The 18,734-nt window shown below is 46.7% G+C and overlaps 1 protein-coding gene across 1 annotated transcript in view; it reads right to left on the minus strand.

Moving 5' to 3' along the window:
* sema4gb (sema domain, immunoglobulin domain (Ig), transmembrane domain (TM) and short cytoplasmic domain, (semaphorin) 4Gb) overlaps positions 1-18,734 on the minus strand; it is a 176,427-nt gene that overhangs the window by 41,277 nt on the left and 116,416 nt on the right. The gene's annotated exons all lie outside the window — the stretch shown is intronic.

Below are 18,734 nucleotides of genomic sequence, written 5' to 3' on the forward strand. Positions count from 1 at the left end.
ATGTCAGAGGTCGTTTCTTTACTCAGAGAGTAGTGGAATGCACTGCCTGCCACAGTAGTAGACTCGCCAACTTTAAGGGCATTTAAATGGTCATTGGATTGGCATATGGACGAGAATGGAATAGTGTAGGTTAGATGGACTTTAGATTGGTTCCACAGGTTGGCACAACATCGAGGGCCTGTACTGCACCATAATGTTCTATGTTCTAAACCCTTCCATCAATGTACCAATCCAAATTTATTTTTTTAAAATGTTGCTGTTGTACCTGCCACAACCACTTTCTCTGGCTGCCCTTTCCATATCCAGTCCCCATGTGAAGAAGTTGCCCCTGAGGTCCTTCTTAAATCTTTCCCCTCTCACCTGAAACCTATGTCCTCTAGTTTTGAATTCCCCATCCCTGGGAAAAAGACTATCTGCATTCATCCTATCGATGCCCGTCATGATTTTATACACCTCAATAAGGTCAGCCCTCATTCATCTACGTCCCAAAGAAAAAAGTCCTATCCTGGCCAACCTCTCCATGTAACTCAGGCTGACTAGTCCTGGTAGTAACATCCTCGTAAATCTTCTTTGCACTCTTTCCAGTTTAACTATGTCTTTTTGTAACAGGGTGACCAAAACGGTACACAATGCTCCATGTCCATGCCAGCTCTCTGGAACAGACACTCATCTAGCTCCACTCCCCCACCTTCTCCCCATAACTTTGGACATAATTTCTCTCCAGAGAATCTCTTCTGGAAGCCACAACTGAATCTGACTCGATGAAGCAAATACCCTCCAGACCTTGTATGAAGATGTTTCCTCTCAGATTCCTTTGTCGCTTGTCTGAAATCAGGTGGTGCTGCTTCTCTACCTGTCCTCCGATGGAGACAGTGAGGTCAGAAATACAGGGCAGAGGGTGGCGCGAGGAATGGTCTATTCACCCTGCCCTACCCACCACCATTCCACCTCCCTCACCCACCCCCAGGGGGAAGCTGCCCCCTCAGCCATAACATGCTGTGGATGAAGCTGATTATTAGATTAGATTAGATTAGATTAGACTTAGATTAGATTTACAGTGTGGAAACAGGCCCTTCGGCCCAACAAGTCCACACCGACCCGCCGAAGCGCAGCCCACCCATTCCCCTACATTTACCCCTTACCTAACACTACGGGCAATTTAGCATGGCCAATTCACCTGACCCTGCACATTTTTGGACTGTGGGAGGAAACCGGAGCACCCGGAGGAAACCCACGCAGACACGGGGAGAACGTGCAAACTCCACACAGTTCCCGCCTGAGACGGGAACTGAACCCGGGTCTCTGACGCTGTGAGGCAGCAGTGCTAACCACTGTGCCACTGTGCCACCGTGAATTGCAGGACTTCCTCCTTTCCCCATGTAACCTGACTGGGGAGGTGAGCCAGCCTCTAGCCAATCAGATTTACCAGCAGTACCGGTAACATCATTCACTGGAGGATTCCTAGCCTCTGGCCTGTTCTCATCGCCATTCAATTTCGAGTCATACAGTCATACAGCGCGGAAACAGATCCTTCGGTTCAACTCGTCCATGCCGATCAGATATCCTAAACTAATCTAGTCTCATTCGCTAGCACCCTGCCCTTATCCCTTAACCTTTCCTATTCATATACCCATCCAGATGCCTTTTAAATGTTGTAATTGTACCAGCCTCCACCACTTCCTCTGTCAGTTCATTCCATTCCTGCACCACCCTCTGTGTGAAAAAAGTTGCCCCTTAGGTCCCTTTTAAATATTTCCCCTCTCACCTTAAACCTATGCCCTCTAGTTCTGGACTGTCCCACCCTGGGGAAAAGGCCTTGTCTATTCACCCTATCCATGCCCCTCATTATTTTATAAACCTCTATAAGGTCACCCCTCAGCCTTCTTGATAATGGAGGAATTCAGTGATGGTGAAAGTCAAGGGGCGGTGGTTAGATTGTCTCTGATTGGTGATGGTCATAGCCTGGCATTTGTGTGGGGTGAACGTTACTTGCCACTTATCAGCCCAAGGCTGGATATTGTCTAGGGTCTTGATGCATGTGGGCACAGGCCGCTGTGTGTGGTGACCCTTCACCTGGATTCATAGAAATTTCAAAAATAGGAAGAATAGGCCAATCAGCCCTTCAACCCCTGTCATTTGTTATGATCATGGATGATCATTTAACTTAGCACCTGCTCCCCACCTTCTCCACAGACCCTTTGCTTCCTTTAGCCCCAAGAACTCTATCCAACTGGGGGTCCAATAGTTCAGTTGGCTGGACAGCTGCTTTGCAATACAGAATGATGCTAACAGCATGGGTTCAATTCCCACATCGGCTGGGGTTACCATGAAGGTCTATACTTCTCTCACATGAGGCGTGCTGACCCTCGGGTTAGACCACCACCAGTCCCCTTCTCTCTCTAATGAAACTAGTAGGACTATGGTGATTTTCCTTACTTATCCAATTCCTCCTTACAACCATACAATTTTTTTTCCTCGACTGCTTTCTGTGCTAGCGAGTTGCACAGGCTCACTGCTCTCAGGGTGAAGACGTTTCTCCTTATCTGGGTCCTGTGTGACCCCTTGTCCTGAGATCATGACTGAACCAGCAAGCACAACTGTCAATACAGAGCCTCAGTCTTTACTGTACATTGAATAACCCACACAGAGTCACCAAGTCATAGAGATGTACAGCACGGAAACAGACTCTTTGGTTCAACTCGTCCATGCTGACCAGATATCTAGTCTCAATTGCCAGTACTGGGGAGGTGTGCCAGCCTCTAGCCAATCAGATTTATCAGCAGTACCAATAATGCCGTTCACTGGAGGATTCCTAGCCTCTGACCTGTTCTCATTGCCATTCAATTTCGAGTCATACAGACATACAGCGCAGAAACAGATCCTTTGGTTCAACTCGTCCATGCCGACCACATATCCTAAACTAATTAGTCTCATTCGCCAGCACCCTGCCCTTATCCCTCTAAACCCTTCCTATTCATATACCCATCCAGATGCCTTTTAAATGTTGCAATTGTACCAGCCTCCACCACTTCCTCTGGCAGCTCATTCCATACACGTACCACCCTCTGCATGAAAACGTTTCCCCTTAGGTCCCTTTTATATCTTTCCCCTCTCACCCTAAAACTATGGCCTCTAGTTTTGGACTCCCCCACCCCAGAGAAAAGACTTTTGTCTATTTACCCTATCCATCCCCTCATGATTTTATAAGCCTCTATTAGGTCACCCCTCAGCCTCTGATGCTCCAGGGAAAACAGCCCCAGCCTGTTCAGCCTCTCCCTGTAGCTCAAATCCTCCAACCCTGGCAACATCCTTGTAAATCTTTTCTGAACCCTTTCACGTTTCACAACATCCAATAGGAAGGAGACCAGAATTGCACACAATATTCCAAAAGTGGTCTAACCAATGCCCTGTACAGCCGTAACATGACCTCCCAACTCCTGTACTCAATACTCTGACCAATAAAGGAAAGCATACCAAACGCCTTCTTCACTATCCTATCTACCTGCAACTCCACTTTCAAGGAGTTATGAACTTGCACTCCAAGGTCTCTTTGTTCAGCAACACTCCCCAAGACCTTGCCATTAAGTGTATAAGTCCTGCCCTGATTTGCTTTCCCAAAAATCACATAACTCTCTCTATGTTTCTGCTCCAGATTCGGTTACAGACTAGCTGCTCATTCACTTGAACACAGGTGATTCTGCACTTACTGGGTTAATGCGACAGTGATGTGTTTACAATGTATTCAAATTACATTTATTCAGGGAAAACAATGAGACTATTCACTCATTGAGCACCACACCCACTTGAGAAGTCAAATTTCAAAATTCTAAATGACGGGCTGCCAGAAATCCGCAGAGAACAGAGACAACATACCTCTCGCAACACCAAATATTTCAGATTTGTTCAGCAACTGGAGGGAAAGTAGAATTTTTTGCTAAGTCCTTTTAATTGTGATATAACTTTACTCTGGAATCTTTACACCACTAATTGTTTGCACAAAGAAAATACTTTCTCCTCATGGAGACTGCGTTAAAAACCAACATGTTTATTTGGAAGTACTAGCTTTAGGAGCACTGATCAGATAACTAGTGGGCGGGATCATAAGGCACAGAATTTATAGCAAAAGATGTTGCCCCACTAGTTACCTGATGACGGAGCGGCGCTCCAAAAGCTAGTGTTTCCAAATAAAGCTGTTAGGCTAAACCTGGTGTTGTGTGATTTTTAAGTTTGTCCACCCCAGTCCAACACTGGCACCTCCACGTCACGGAGGCTGACACATTCCAAAAACAAAAATCCTCTTCATCACACAATAATGGGTCTAAAATCATTATAATAACTCGGCTTGTATCTCTGGTCAGGCAGCATCTGAGAAGCAGGAGAGTCGAAGTTTCAAGCATAAGCTCTTCATCAGCTTTTGCCCGAAATGTCGACTCTCCTGCTCCTCGGATGCTGCCTGATCTGCTGTGCTTTTCCAGCGCCACTCTAATCTCGATTCTGATCTCCAGCATCTGCAATCCTCGCTTTCTTCTAGGCTTGTACCTCTCTGAGTGTCGGAGGTTAAAGGATGATCCAGCTGGGGTAATGGAGATGATTGAAGGAGCTGATAACTTTCCAACGATGCCTCCATTTTGAAAATCTGAACCTTAATCTGCCCCTCCCTCATCTCCACCCTCCCCCATCACCCCCCTTCATGAGGGGCGGTAGGGTATCTCATGAAGGGGGGTGGTGTTTGGGGCGGAGTTGGAGAGATGAGGAAGGGGCAGATTAAAGTTCAGATTTTCAAAATGGAAGCATCGTTGGAATGGAAGCGAAGCCAAGTCTCTGAGCACCGAACTCAGTAATGGCTGAATGGGACAATGGAGTTTATATTTAGGAGCACACTGGTACCTTTACGCCCACCAAAAAAGTATCTCAGCTCATTCCCAACGAAAGCATTGAATGATTATTTGGATAAAAATATGTGCAAGGGTATGGAGGGAGGGAGGCAGCAGATGGACACTAGGTCATGGCACTCATTCAATGAGCCAGTGACAATGGGCCAAATGGCCTAACTTGCACTGTAACATGTCTGTGAATCATAGAATCCCTACAATGTGGAAACAAGCCATTCAACCCATACCAACCTGGGATTGTATTCATTAGAGTTTAGAAGGTTGAGGGGAGATCTAATGGAAACTTACAAGATAATGCATGGCTTCGAAAGGGTGGATGCTGGGAAGTTGTTTCCATTAGTCGGGGAGACCAGGACCCATGGGCACAGCCTTAGAATGAGAGGGGGTCAACTTAGATTAGAAATGAGGAGACATTTCTTCAGCCAGAGATTGGTGGGCCTGTGGAATTCATTGCCACGGAGCACAGTGGAGGCCGGGACGTTAAATGTCTTCAAGGCAGAGATTGATAAGTTCTTAATTTCGCAAGGAAGTAAGGGATACAGGGAGAGTGCGGGTAAGTGGGGTTGAAATTCCCATCAGCCATGATTAAATGGCGGAGTGGACTCGATGGACTGAATGGCCTTGCTTCCACTCATATTTCTTATAGCATCCCACCTAGACTCAACCCTCCTTACCCTATCCCTGTAACCTTGCATTTCCCATGGCTGATCCACCTAACCTACACATCACTGGACACTGTGGGCAATTTACAGTGGCCAATCCACCTAGCCTGGACTGTGGGAGGAAACTGGAGCAAACCCACACAGACACAGGGCGAATGTGCAAAATGTACAGAGACAGTTACCTGAGGTGGGAATCGAACCCAGGGTCCCTGTGAGGCAGCAGTGCTAACCACCGAGCCTTCGTGTTGCCCCACTGTGATTTTGTCAATGGACAGTAGATGTAGTGTCAGGGTTTCATACCTCTCTCACTCTGTATGTGACCAAATTCCACTCTGGCACAAAGCATTAAACACATAGCCATTTCAAAATCAATTGCTGGCAATGGATAGCATCCAGGGAGCTGCTGACAGTCACTGACAGAGTGCACTGTCAGTGTGTACATGGGTAAGGTACAAGAGGCCGAATGGTACTGAAACTGCTCTGTGCGTTCCCAGCTTTATAACAGAAGTTCTTTCTAAACTCAAATCGGCTAAAAACATACATTAACTCCAACCTCCTTTTATATTTCCTCTATACCCTGCTGGATGTAGATATATTTAGAATTATTTCTATTTAAAGAGCGGTTGTCAAGGAAACCTTTGCAGAATAGGTACAAGAGCTGAGGGTTGAATTAGTATTTGCGATTGAGGTGTTTTCATTGCTGGAAGCTGCTGGATTAATGACCATCTCTCAGAGATGTTCGAACAGCCCCCATGCAGTGCAGCCTGTCACTCCATTTAGAAACAAAACAATGGAAATACAACTGTGAGGAAAAAGATACTGGAGATACAGAGCGTTCTGCTATAACGCCACAGCCGTGTCCCCCTGCAACCTCACACTGGAGAAAATCACACGATGGAAAACTGCTGTAGATATTTATACTATGGAAAACTGCTATAGAAAATCACACGATGGAAAACTGCTATAGAAAATCACACTATGGAAAACTGCTATAGATATTTATACTATGGAAAACTGCTATAGAAAATCACACGATGGAAAACTGCTATAGATATTTATACTATGGAAAACTGCTATAGATATTTATACGATGGAAAACTGCTATAGAAAATCACACGATGGAAAACTGCTATAGATATTTATACTATGGAAAACTGCTATAGAAAATCACACGATGGAAAACTGCTGTAGAAAATCACACTATGGAAAACTGCTGTAGATATTTATACTATGGAAAACTGCTATAGAAATTTACCCTATGGAAAACTGCAGTAGAAATTCACACTATGGAAAACCGTTATAGAAAATCATGTTATGGAAAACCAAGGTATGGAAAACTGCCCCACTGCCAACGTAAGACCTCGCTCCTGGATTCAGAAACCCAGGTGCCCCCCCACCCCCCCCACCCCCGCCCCCGCCCCCGGCCAGGGACATGCAGAAATTCAGCCTCAGTCTGACACCTGCACGTAGTTAGACAATGACATCATTACATAGGAGATGGTGTGACATCAGCCACACATGCGTGGATTCATTTGGGCTTCGGAACGTCTGTCGACAGTTACTGACATCACATCTCATATCCTTCGATCCCTTTAGATCCAACTCCTTCTTGAAATCACTCTCTGTGACAGTGAATGCCAGACTCCCCACTCTCTGGGTGAAGACATTTCTCCGTCCTACATGGTTCACCCCAATCTGCAACCTTTGGTCCCCATCATTGGGAACATCCTTCCTCCAGGTTTCTATGAGCCCCCCACACCCCCCTTTGATCTTCTGAACTCCAGCGAATATAATCCTAACTTCACACCATCTCAACGCTGAATAATCACATCCAAATCTGTTTCTTTGCCAGCTTTGCTGATGTAACACATTCGGCGTATACACAAATTTCCTGTTCAAAACATGCATTCCATTAATCTACATTAGAATCCATCTGCTATTCCTCAGCTGATCTGCCTAAACTGATTCAAATTCCCTCCCATTAAACCTTTATAATTACGTACAGGAAGAATTACAGGTGATAATTATGGACTCAGTGTTGCACAGATGTCAAATGAATTATTCCCAGTAGGGAAAGGACAGTGTACAATCCCTTTGAAAGCTCTGTTTCACTTACTGTTAATGAGCTAATGTTCTATGAAGAGCACTGTATTCACTGGTGTTTAGAACAATGAGGAGAGATCTCAAAGAGACCTATAAATTTCTAACAGGACTAGACAGGGTAAATGCAGGATGTTTCCAATGACTGGGCTGTCCCTGAGCTAGGCGTCACAATCTTACATGTTAGGACAGAGATGAGGAGAAATGTCTTCACCCAGGGAGTGGGGAACCTGTGGAATTATCTGCCAGAGAAAGCAGTTAGAGTCATAGAGTCATAGAGATGTACAGCACGGAAACAGACCATTCAGTCCAACCCATCCATGCTGACCAGATATCCCAACCCAATCTAGTCCCATTTGCCAGCACCCAGCCCATATCCCTCCAAACTCTTCCTATTCATGTACCCATTCAAATGCCTCTTAAATGTTGTAATTGTACCAGCCTCCACCACTTCTTCTGGCAGCTCAATCGATACATATACAACCCTCTGCGTGAAAAAGTTGCCCCCTTAGGTCTCTTTCATATCTTTCCCCTCTCACCCTAAACCTATGCCCTCTAGTTCTGGACTCCCCCACCCCAGGGAAAAGACTTTGCCTATTTACCCTATCCATGCCCCTCATAATTTTGTAAACCTCTATAAGGTCACCCCTCAGCCTCCGACGCTCCAGGGAAAACAGCCCCAGCCTGTTCAGCCTCTCCCTCTTGCTCAAATCCTCCAACCCTGGCAACATCCTTGTAAATCTTTTCTGAACCCTTTCAAGTTTCACAACATCTTTCCCATAGGAAGGAGACCAGAACTGCACGCAATATTCTAACAGTGGCCTAACCAATGTCCTGTACAGCCACAGCATGACCTCCCAACTCCTGTATTCAATACTCTGACCAATAAAAGGAAAGCATACCAAATGCCTTCTTCACTATCCCATCTACCTGCGACTCCACTTTCAAGGAGATATGAACCTGCACTCCAAGGTCTATTTGTTCAGCAACACTCCCTAGGACCTTACCATTAAGTGTATAAGTCCTGCTAAGATTTACTATCCCAAAATGCAGCCCCTGGCAATTATCTGAATTAAACTCCATCTGCCACAGTTGAGGCTAACACTGTGGATATTTTCAGGAAATTCTCAGGGCTCAAGGGTACGGGGAGAAAGCAGGGACAGGGGACTGAATTGGATCAGCCATGATCATACAGAATGGTGTTGCAGGTTTGAAGGGCCGAATGGCCAAATTCTGCTCCTATATCTTATGGTTTGTGGTATTCTATTGCCATTACCCTTGCTGCTTGTCTAACTGTGGTTCTGTTTCGATATTAGCCACAGCCTGATCCCCTTAATTCCAAGTTGGTCAATTTGAATTATCCGTTAACGCAAAAGCATTTTAAAGAACTTAAATTTATATGGCGCCTTCACCATCCCAAAGCCACTTCCAGTCCAGTGTAGGGAAATATAGCAAGCGATTTGTACACAGCAAGCAGCAATGGCCCAGTAATCTATTTCAGAGAAGGTGGTTGAGGGTTGGTAAATATTAGATCGACAGTTTCTGTTCCGTACTACTAAATAGTGCCAACTGAACGTTAATATTCACAGACATGTCACAGCAGACTGACACTCCCACAAGGTCAAATTTCTGCCGCTGAAGTTTTGACCCAGAAATGTACGATTTAGCCAGAGTGGAAGCTCAGTTCAATAGACAAATAATTTAGAACGAATTCTTAAAGCAAGTGAAAAATAGCCCTCAGTTAATAGGGCTGGCTGGTGAATGGCTGTAACTGGTAACTTTTGACATCACAGTAATTTTTCATTAATTTCAAGGTGAATTTAAATCAGTTTCTAGGGTTGTGTAATACTAAAGCCATCTATGGGACCTTTGGACTCTAATTTCCAAGGACTTGTCATGACCAAGATCGTTCATGTGTTGAATGGCTACTGTGATTCATAGAACCCTACAGTGTGGAAGCAGGCCATTTGGCCCATCATGTCCACACCGACCCTCTGACACATGCCCCCTAACCATATCCCTGTAACCCTGCATTTCCCATGGTTAACATTCCCGATGAAGGGTTTATGCCCGAAACATTGGTTTTCCTGTTCCTCAGATGCTGCCTGACCTGCTGTGCTTTTCCAGCACCACTCTAATCTAGACTCTGATCGCCAGCATTTGCAGACCTCCCTTTCTCCTAGTTGATTATAACCTTACTGTGAAGCCTCTTCCAAGGATGCCCACCTTGAAGATGTTCTCCTCCTCCCTCTACAAGGATCTCAGTGAGTCTCTCTCTCACTGTACTCCCCCACTAACCCCCACCCAGGTCATCTCCTCTGCCCTGAAGCAGACTCGCTAACACAGCCACATCTCCTTCCTCAGCGCCTGCATATGCAACTGACCTATCTCGCATGGACTCCAGACGACCGTCAGAGTTTGCTCCTGACCAGGACAGTCAGTACCTACAGCAAATCCAAAGCCTCCAGAACGGTTTTCCCCCCAGATTCTCCGCTCCATGCTCACAACCATGCGCCGCCAACTACCGTCCCAGCAGTCAGTCCCAGCTCAGGGCCACACCCTCCCAGTCCCAGCTCAGGGCCACACCCTCCCAGTCCCAGCTCAGGGCCACACCCTCCCAGTCCCAGCTCAGGGCCACACCCTCCCAGTCCCAGCTCAGGGCCACACTCTCCCTGTCCCAGCTCAGGGCCACACCCTCCCTGTCCCAGCTCAGGGTCACACTCCCCCTGTCCCAGCTCAGGGTCACACTCCCCCTGTCCCAGCTCAGGGCCACACCCTCCCTGTCCCAGCTCAGGGCCACACCCTCCCTGTCCCAGCTCAGGGTCACACTCTCCCTGTCCCAGCTCAGGGCCACACTCCCCCTGTCCCAGCTCAGGGCCACACTCCCCCTGTCCCAGCTCAGGGCCACACCCTCGCTGTCCCAGCTCAGAGCCACACTCCCCCTGTCCCAGCTCAGGGCCACACCCTCCCTGTCCCAGCTCAGGGCCACACTCCCCCTGTCCCAGCTCAGGGCCACGCTCCCCCTGTCCCAGCTCAGGGTCACACTCACCGAGTCACAGCTCAGGGTCACACTCCCCCTGTCCCAGCTCAGGGTCACACTCCCCCTGTCCCAGCTCAGGGTCACACTCCCCCTGTCCCAGCTCAGGGTCACACTCACCGAGTCACAGCTCAGGGTCACAATCTCCCTGCCCCAGCTCAGGGCCACACTCACTGAGTCACAGCTCAGGGCCACACCCTCCCTGTCCCAGCTCAGGGTCACACTCTCCCTGTCCCAGCTCAGGGCCACACTCCCCCTGTCCCAGCTCAGGGCCACACCCTCGCTGTCCCAGCTCAGAGCCACACTCCCCCTGTCCCAGCTCAGGGCCACACCCTCCCTGTCCCAGCTCAGGGCCACACTCCCCCTGTCCCAGCTCAGGGCCACGCTCCCCCTGTCCCAGCTCAGGGCCAGGCTCTCCCTGCAGTCAACCCCAGCACAGGGCCTCTCTCTCCCAGACCTGCAAACTTTCCTGATGAAGGTTTATGCCCGAAACGTCAACTCTCCTGCTCCTTAGATGCTGCCTGACCTGCTGTGCTTTTCCAGCAACACGCATCTCGACTCCAACCCACCCTGTCTCCAGTACTGGCCAACAGAGACAGATCTGACAACAGGCTAGAATTACACGACCACAATAGGACAGCACGGTCTCTAAAGCTCCGTGGATTGCTCCAGCTCATCTGAGGGAAAGTCTGACTGACTGAGGGAGTTCCTATTGAGGGTCAGCAGGCGTGATGCATGATGGGAGAGACTTGACACCATGAATGAGGGGTAAATATAGGAAAAAATGTAAGGGAATGGGCTGCTCCTTATCTGACAGGAAACCACAGCCTTTCACAGGAGTGTGGTTCAGTCACCACACAAGTACGCCCTTGAGTTACAGTAATTAGCCAGTCAAGTCAAATGAGGACACCCATAACTTTTCTCCACAAAATAGTTGTGATAACGCTCAGACAGCTGCTGAGCAGCCCCACAATAGCATGTCATTCAGGGCACACTTGGGTCCCCTGGTTAATTTCCCTAACCCTCCCTGCCACCCAACACATCACCAAGAACTCTTGCTGTAGCCTGGAGTGGAGCAGGATGATCGTCTGAACCCAGGTCCCTATTGCAGCTACCAAGAGCTGCCCACTTTCTTACTCCAGTTCTGGGGCATGGGCATCACTGGCTGGGCCCAGTATTTACTGCCCGTCCTTAGTTGCCCCTTGAGAAGGTGGGGGTGAGCTGCCTTCTTGAACCGCTGCAGTCCATGTGCTGTAGGTTGACCCACAATGCCCTAAGGGAGGAAATTCCAGGATTCTGACCCAAAGACACTGAAGGAACAACGATATATTTCCAAGTCAGGATGGTGAGAGGCTCAGAGGGGAATTTGCAGGGGGTGGTGTTTCCATGTATCTGCTGCCCTTGTCCTTCTAGATGGAAGTGGTGATGGGTTTGGAAGGTGCTGTCTTAGGATCGTAGAAGAATCACAGAATCCCCTACATGGACCTTCAGCCCAACAAGTCCACACTAACCCCTCTGAAGAGTAACGCACCCAGACCCATTTCCTTACATATTATCCTATATCTCCCCCTGACTCATGCACCTCATTTACGCATCCCTGAAAACTATGGGCAATTTAGCATGGCCAATTCACCCTTACCTGCATACCTTTGGATTGTGGGAGGAAACCAGAGCACCCAGAGGATATTTGGTGAATTTCTGCAGTGTACCTTGTAGATGGTACACACAGCCACTGCTGAGGGTTGGTGGTGGAGGGAGTAGATGTTTGTGGATGTGGTACCAATCATACGGCTGCTTTGTCCTGGATGGTGTCAAGCTTCTTGAGTGTTGTTGGGGCTGCCCCCATCCAGGCAAGTGGGGAGTATTCCATCACACTCCTGACTTGTGCCTTGTAGATAGTGGACAAGCTTTTGAGGAGTCAGGAGTTGCGTTACTCACCGCAGTATTCCTAACCTCTGACCTGCTCTTGTAGCCACTGCATTTATTTGGCAAATCCAGTTGAGTTTCTGGTCAATGGTAACCCCCCCAGGATGTTGATAATGAGGGATGTGTACAAAGTGTAGCCTGTTGGTCACTCCCGGTGAGTGGTGAGCTGTGCTCAGGATCTTCCCTGGCTGTGCCGTCAGGATTGGAAATTCAGGGAAGCATCAATTCTTCACAGTGCCAGTCTGAAACACCTTAAGGCTAGTACTCCTCACTGTCCTGTAATGATTCAATTCACCAGCAGATTATACGTGTTGCCAGCTGAGGTAGTAGAGGCAGGCATGGTAGATTCTTTTAAGGTGCGTGTGGACAGATGCATGAGTAGGTGGGAAGCAGAGGGATACAGATCCTTAGAAATTGGGCGATAGGTTTAGACAGTGGATTTGGACCAGCTCAGGCTTGGAGGGCCGAAGGGACTGTTCCTGGGCTGTAAATTTTCTTTGTTCTTTGTTTTCTGTTCTTATACACATGGTCTGCAACAAATCCTGACTTTCATGTGGGCTTGGCTAACCAAAACATTCGAGGTAAAAACAATGACTGCAGATGCTGGAAACCAGATTCTGGATTAGTGGTGCTGGAAGAGCACAGCAGTTCAGGCAGCATCCAAGGAGCTTCGAAATCGACGTTTCGGGCAAAAGCCCTTCATCAGGAATAAAGGCAGTGAGCCTGAAGCGTGGAGAGATAAGCTAGAGGAGGGTGGGGATGGGGAGAAAGTAGCATAGTGTACAATGGGTGAGTGGGGGAGGGGATGAAGGTGATAGGTCAGGGAGGAGAGGGTGGAGTGGATAGGTGGAAAAGGAGATAGGCAGGTCGGACAAGTCCAGACAAGTCATGGGGACAGTTACTGAGCTGGAAGTTTGGAACTAGGGTGAGGTGGGGGAAGGGGAAATGAGGAAACTGTTGAAGTCCACATTGATGCCCTGGGGTTGAAGTGTTCCGAGGCGGGAGATGAGGCGTTCTTCCTCCAGGCGTCTGGTGGTGAGGGAGCAGTGGTGAAGGAGGCCCAGGACCTCCATGTCCTCGGCAGAGTGGGAGGGGGAGTGGAAATGTTGGGCCACGGGCCGGTGTGGTTGATTGGTGCGGGTGTCACCACTAATCCAGAACCAAAACATTATTTTAATGAATAATATAATTAAGATGACTAACATCAAAACTATTTCATAACCAGAACAAAGCAATGTTTAACATTTTTAAATATTAGTATCTAAAGCCAACAGTAGATGGTGAGGCTAAAATGAGTGATTGGAATGTGGACATTTGGAGTGAGCGCCTCTGACAGTCAGTGTCCTGCAAATCCTCATCCAAGGGGCAATTAGAATCATAGAATTATAGACTCCTACAGGGCAGATAAAGGCCATTTGGCCCATCGAGTCTGCACCAGCCCACTAAAGAGCAATCCACCCTGCCCACCTCATAACCCCATATTTCCCATGGCCAATCCACCTTCAGAATAATCAAAGATGTCAATGTGGAACTGGACTCAGATCTAGGTCAAACCAGCTCCTAAAGGACCCTGGTGATTCAGACAGCCTTGATTCTGATAGTTAACACACTGCATGGTTACTTTATTAATAGAGACCTGTTTTCAGGCTGAAATGAAAATTTTCAGATGGCTTATGGAGGGATCAGACCTCCCTGTTTCTGCAACAGAATCACACCACAGCCGGACCCAAAACTTGTGGCTTCACACCATCCCTGCAGTTACAGAGTGAACAGATTCACCAGCACCTGAGCTGAGATCAGACAGTGAAGAGAATTGGACAATCGCACTCTACCTCACTGTAGTTTGGAAGCTAATTTGAACCAAATTGAACACTAGTGTCAACCCAGAACAGGGAGAAAGTGAGGACTGCGGATGCTGGAGATCAGAGTCAAAAAGTGTGGTGCTGGAAAAGCACAGCAGGTCAGGCAGCATCCGAGGAGCAGAAGAATCAACATTTTGAGCATAAGCCCTTCATCAGGAATGTTCATCATCTTCGTCCCTGATGAAGAGTTTATGCTCGAAAAGTCGACTCTCCTGCCCCTCGGATACTGCCTGACCGGTCGTGCTTTTCCAGCGCCACACTTTTTGACTCAACCCAGAACCACCTTGTGCTAATGCTAAGTTTGTAGACTTTGAATTTTCATGACGGCATTGTTGTAGTTGCCATAACCTTGGTAGAACCCTTGGCTCTTGGTGTGGGGTTTTGTACGGTCTCCAAACAGCCAGAATGGTGCAAGTAGCTGTACATCAGGAGTGCCACCAGCACTGTGCACTTCACCTGGTGGTTATCACATGCAGCTCCTGATGCCAAATATCTCATTTATGTTAAAGCATTGCCTCTAGAATTCATACAGTGTGGAAACAGGCCATTGGGCCAACTGGGTCCATACTGATCCTCCGAAGAGCAGCCCACCCAGACCCAATCCACTATCAAATGCCTATAACTCCCATGGTTGTCCTACACATCCCTGGACACTTTGGGTGATTTCCCATGGCCAATCCACCCTAACCTGCACATCTTTGGATTGTGGGAGGAAACTCACGCAGATACAGGGAGAATGTGCAAACTCCACACACACAGTCACCCGAGGGTGGGATTGAACCCAGGTGCCTCGCACTGTGAGGCACCACTGAGCCACCAAGCCACCCCTAAAAGGTGGGATTTTAACACTGGAATATAAAGAGAAAATGCTGGAGTACTCAACAGGACAGATGACATTGGTGGAGAGAGAAAAACTGCTGGTAATTACTTTTATACGGAACAGATATTTTAAATAATGAGAGAAACAGGGACACAGTTGCATGTCTTTGTCTAGATGAATGTGGAATGTTAACCCTGGTTCTCTCTCCACTGGGGCTGTCTGGCCTTACATTTCAGATTTCTAGACTGTGTAGCATTTTATAAACAATGTCTGGTTCCTCTGTCAGTTCTAATGGATTCTTCTGTGTTGTTCAGAAGTGGGAATGGGCTACAGTCAGTTCTGCTATAACGCAGTAGATCCGTTCTCATATAATCTTGTGTTATCAGAAAATCATGTAATAGCAGCACATTTAAACTGATGGGGCCGGAATCAAGCTATAACTAATAGGCACTTTAAACATTTGCGCTATAGAAACAGCGTCCCCAGTTCGTCAATCTCATTACAGTGAATTTGTGTTAATGAAACATGCTTTACAGCAGAACAGCCTGTATTTTACAATTCACTTCTCAAGTACAAACCTGGAACTGCAGAATTCACTTAAAATATAATGATCGATGCAAATTAAAATCTGCAGATTTACACTTAAAAGGCAAGGTGGCAATCTAATGCCACACAAAGTAAACGTTTTTCTTTAAAGGGACTATACCTGTTTGTTGAAATTTTGCCTTGGCAAATTCATTTAAAAAATTCACTATGGTAACTATTCTAAGAACACAAAGATGGAAATTGCTAGAAAAGCTTAGCATAGTCTGGCAGCTTCTGAGGAATGTCACTGGACCCAAAACATTATTTCCGATTTCTCTCCACATATGCTGCTGGACCTGCTGAGCTTCTGCAGTTTCTTTCTGTTTTTGACTAAGAACACGAAGCTAAGACGTGGAAGTGCCGGGATTGGACCAGGGTGGACAAGGCCAGAGGTCACATGACACCAGGTTATTGTCCAACCAGTTCATTTGAAATCACAAGCTTTTGGAACACAACCCCTTCATCAGGTAAAGTCTGCATCCTATGGTCCTGCCCCACTAGTTACCTGATGAAGGAGCACTGCTCCGAAAGCTTGTGATCTCAAATCAACCTGGTGGACTATAACCTGGTATTGTGTGAGTTCTGACAGAGCTAAGCAGGCCATTCAGTCTATTGAGTCTGCCCTGTGTTTGATAAAGATATCTGATTGATCAGACTGAGGCTTGAACTCCAATCTTCTGTCTCTCCTCAATAAACCATGACTCCCTTGTCTATCAAAAATTGATCTAACTCAGCCTTGAATGACTTCAATGACCCTGCATCAACTGTTTCCTGGGGGGCTACAAGCCACAGAATAGCAATCCCCTGAGAGACAAAGCAAAATTCTCCTCAACTCTGTCTTAGATGTTATGGACCAGACCAAATCCCTCCAGGAGATAGCTTAGATCCTGGCTTTTTCTTAATTTAAAGCCAAGTCCTAGCGTTGCATTCTGTATGCAATTGGATTGGTCAGACTACCAGATTTGAAGTAAAATACACCTTATTCTTCCCCTATAGTTACAAAAAAAACAAAGAAACGAGGAAATTGGAATAGCCTAACTCTATCAGAAAACTTAACAGAATAATTATTTAACTGCCAGATAGCAGCTGTTCCAATTTAGTAATGTCCCATAAGCACACCCTTGGCAAAGGCAAATTCAGTAAAACAGATTTTCTCACATGCAATTCTGGCAGCAGGACGGGAACCCCACTTTTCACTGTAACAGAGAGAGGAATAAGAGCTTCCAAATCCAGCTTCAAGACCCCAATAACTGCTGAAAGCTAAAACTAAAAATCCTGACCTTGTGGGAGCTTGGGCCCACTCACTCAGGCTGCTTGTATTGTTTCCATTTTTAAAAAAAACAACTGTTTATTTTATGGACTATCAATAGACAAATTGGTCCCTCTGTCTTAAAACCTCTCTTAAAAAACCAGGACAAAGCACACCTCTTTAAGCCATAATATTATCACAAAGGAGATGTTGCATTCAGTGCTTTGCTAAAGGGTTAACTGATTTCAAAGCACAGACTTTATTTCATCTGTGAGTGTGCCACAATGGATTTTGGAAGGGCACCGTTCAGAGTAAAGTCTTTTTTTTAACAGATCCTGGTTTGCAAAACAAACCCAACACACACCATCCTTATTAGGGTGGCATGGTGGCTCAGTGGTTAGCACTGCTGCCTCACAGCACCAGGGACCCGGCTTCAATTCCTGCCTCGGGCGACTGTCTGCGTGGGTTTCCTCCCACAGTCCAAAGATGTGCAGGTCAGGTGAATTGGCCGTGATAAATTGCCCATCGTGTTAGGTGCATTAGTTAGGGGAACGGGTCTGGTTGGGTTACTCTTTGGAGGGTCGGTGTGGACTTGTTAGGCAGAAGGGCCTATTTCCACACTGCAGGGAATCTAATCTAATCTCGTTTGTGAGAGATTCAGCCATGTGACAATGTTATTTCAAACATATTTTCTTCAGAGTGACCTGTATCCATGTATGCCCTTGGTAGAAGTCTTGTCTCCATGACATTTAACAGCCAACAGACTGCAGTTGATTCTCAACATTTTTTAATATCAGACCCAGTTTTATTACACAGCGAATACTCCACAAGGGACTGATCATGTACAAAACGGCAGTAATTCAATCCCCAAAAAAATCAGAAGAAATATGAGTTCCTGAGGAATGTATTCAATGAAACCATAAATTGCTTTTATTGAACTGATTGATGGTGAAACATGTCAAACAATAAACTGCACCACCATCACAAGGTTAGATATAAGTCTGAGAACTACGGGTTAGAATATTAGCAAAGGAACGCTCATGTTAATAGCTGCAGATGCTGGAAATCCAAAATCAGAACAGAAAATGCTGGAAACGCTCAGCTGTGTCCAAGGAAGGGGAAACGGGGCTAACGTTTCAGATCTCTCGGAACCTTGCAGAAAGATCATCAAACACTAAGAACAATTAGAATGTAAGGAATCAGACCAGGATTCACCCAACTGGGCTTACAGCCACTTCCGTGATTCATTCAGATCATGGATTAGCGTCAGGTACACCCAGCATTCCTGTCCTATCCCCATACCTAGTGATCCCAAACTATTGCTATTTTAACTGGAGTTGATCATTCTAAATGGGTTTGGGCCTCCCTTAGTGGACAAGACAATGTAATGTCGCAGAACCACATTGAACACTCAGATCTATTATGAACGACTTTTTTTGGTCGACGCAAGAATTATTTTAAAAACGTCCCCGTGGGAAATTACTCATTTCATGAACTTTTCTTACAAATCACCTGTCTCGGTTTTATCATAGAATCCCTAGTGTGGAAGCAGGCTATTCAGCCCATACTGACCCTCTGAACAGCATCCTACCCAAACACAT

Source organism: Chiloscyllium punctatum, chromosome 38 (assembly GCF_047496795.1).
Source record: "Chiloscyllium punctatum isolate Juve2018m chromosome 38, sChiPun1.3, whole genome shotgun sequence".
NCBI classification, from domain to species: domain Eukaryota; kingdom Metazoa; phylum Chordata; class Chondrichthyes; order Orectolobiformes; family Hemiscylliidae; genus Chiloscyllium; species Chiloscyllium punctatum.